Genomic DNA, 2500 nt, shown 5'->3' with positions numbered 1-2500 from the left:
TATATATATATATAATCTATATTATATATATATGCATATATATATATAATATTAATATATATATTATATATATATAAATAATATATATATATATATAATTATATATATATATAATATGTCTGTCTCTCCTTCTCTCTCATATTAACTCGCACACTCACACATATACCTTTATTACATGTGTAATGTATCCATACTGTTTCTCTGAATTCCTCCTCCCTCGACTCCCAATCTGTTTCTCTCTCTCTCCCTCCACAATTTCACACCCTCTCTCCACGCTCGCTCTTCTCCTTATCCCCTAGGGCCTGTTTCCCTTCCTCCTCTCCCCCTCCCCCCCATCCCCTCTTAACACCTCCCCTTCTCGCTCTCTCCCTCCCTCCTCCTCCTCCTCTCCCCCACTCCCTTTCTCTTCCTCTCCTCTTTCCCACTCCCCTTCCCTTCCCCTCCCCACTCCCCTTCCCTTCCTCTCCTCTCCCTCACTCCCCCTTCCCTTCCTCTCCTCCCTCCCTCCCTTCCCCTCTCTCTTCCTCTCCCCTCTTACTTTACACACTGGAGCGCTTCCCTAAACCAATCATACGCTCCATCGGTTCTGAACCACTCACTGCCTTGTTTATTCCTTGTTTTGGCTTGTTACTGCGTCTCTCTTCCTTGCACTCCCCATATTTTCTCTGTTTCATGGCCTGGTTTCTTTCTCTCCTCGCCTTTTGCTTTATTCTGCTTCTATTTTTTCCGATTGTACTTTCTCCTTCTCCTCCTCCTCCTCCTCTCCTTCTTCCTTTTCTTCTTCTTTTTCTTCTTCTTTTTCTTCTTCTTCCTCCTCCTCCTCCTTCTCTTCTTCTTCTCTTTCTTCTTTCCTTCCTTCTGTTCATCTAACTTGTGATTTCTCTTTTAATTTCTATCTCTCTATCACATACAAACGCACACGCTTACATACTTCAGCTACGGTTCCAATAGTCACCGATATCGATGGTGGAAAACTTGACGTTCTAATGGGTTGAGGATTAGCCCTGAACCTGTTATGGTTCCATTGCGACAAGAACCATTGTTTCAGCCTTACGATCGGTTGTTTGGATTTGGTCTACATACTCGCTCAAAGCAGCTCTTTGCCAGATGCTTTTTGGGTGGTAGAAACGATGCTTTTGCATTCCATAACTTTGCCAGAAGCCCAAATTTCCCTAGGATAGATATTGCAACATCTGAATTTCAAATCTGAGACATTTCTGCAGCGGTCTGTAGGACGCATCGCGCGCTTATTTTGGTTCGCCAGTCAATTGGAAATGACTAACAGATTGCTAATTATGTAATTCGACCTCGATACATGTAATTCAACCTTGATAGAACAAATATCAGGTACCAGAATTTATGATATAATACAAGGTATTATTAATATTACCGTGTGCAGTACCCGTACCTCTAAACGCTGACCACATCCTTGTCTTTGGCACCGCAACCGCAACTTTACCCATACGCACATGTACTTCTCCGTGTGTACATGTGTATGTGAGTAGAATTGTGTGCGTAGACGTTTTCCTCGCTATCTAAAATAAAACATTTTTCACCGAATGTTCCTATAGCCTTTAAATGTCAAAAGGAAAGAAGTTTTTAGTGGAAGCAACATTTACGGGGCAAGAGGCTTGGGGGAAAAGGAAAGAGAGAGAGAGAGAGAGAGAGAGAGAGAGAGAAGCGAGAGAGAGAGAGAGAGAGAGAAGACCGAGAGAGAGAGAAGATATGAAAGAGAGATAGGAGAGAACAAGATGTGAAAGAGAAGAGATGAGAGAGACGAGAGAGAGAAATGAGAGAGAGAGATAGAGAGAGAGATGAAGAGAGATACAGAGACAGAGGAGAGAGAGAGAGAGGAGAGAGAGAGAGAGGAGAGAGAGACGAGGAGAGAGCGAGGAAGTGAGAGATAAGAAAGATGGAATCGCGAAGAGCACACAGAGAGAGAAATGTTAAAGGAGACAAGCTTAAACACATAAGATTGAGAAAGAGAGTAGAGAAAAAGAGGAGAGGGAGAAAGGGGGAACAGGAAGAGGGGAGGAAGGTGAAATGAGAGAACGATGGGATGGGTAATGAGAGAGGAATACATGTATGGAGGAAGAGCAGAGAGGAAGGAGATGAATGATGGGGAGAGACGGAGATGGGAGAGAGGGGAAGAAGAGGGGAGAGGGATGGAATGGGGGAGGAACAGAGGGGAAGGGGGAGGAGAGGGGAGAGGAGCGAGGACAAGATAGGGAGAGAGTGGAAGAAGAGTTAATGGGAGGGGAGAGAGAGGAAGGGGAGGGAGAAGAGAGGAGAGGAAGGGGATGGGGGAGGGAAAGAGGAAAAGGGGGAATGAGGGAGAGAGGAGAAGAGGGGGCGAAGGGAGGATAGGGGAGAGGAGCAAAGACGGGATGGGGAGAGAGGGGATGAGAGAGGAGGGAGAAAGGGCAAAGAGAGGATAGGAGAAGGGAACGACGAGGGGATGGAGAGAAAGGAGAAGAAAAAAAAGGAGAGCAGTCGAAGA

The sequence above is a fragment of the Penaeus monodon genome, chromosome 2, assembly GCF_015228065.2.
Source record: "Penaeus monodon isolate SGIC_2016 chromosome 2, NSTDA_Pmon_1, whole genome shotgun sequence".
Taxonomy (NCBI): Eukaryota; Metazoa; Arthropoda; class Malacostraca; order Decapoda; family Penaeidae; genus Penaeus; species Penaeus monodon.
The sequence above is the reverse complement of the archived record's forward strand: the minus strand, read 5'-3'. Positions refer to the sequence as shown.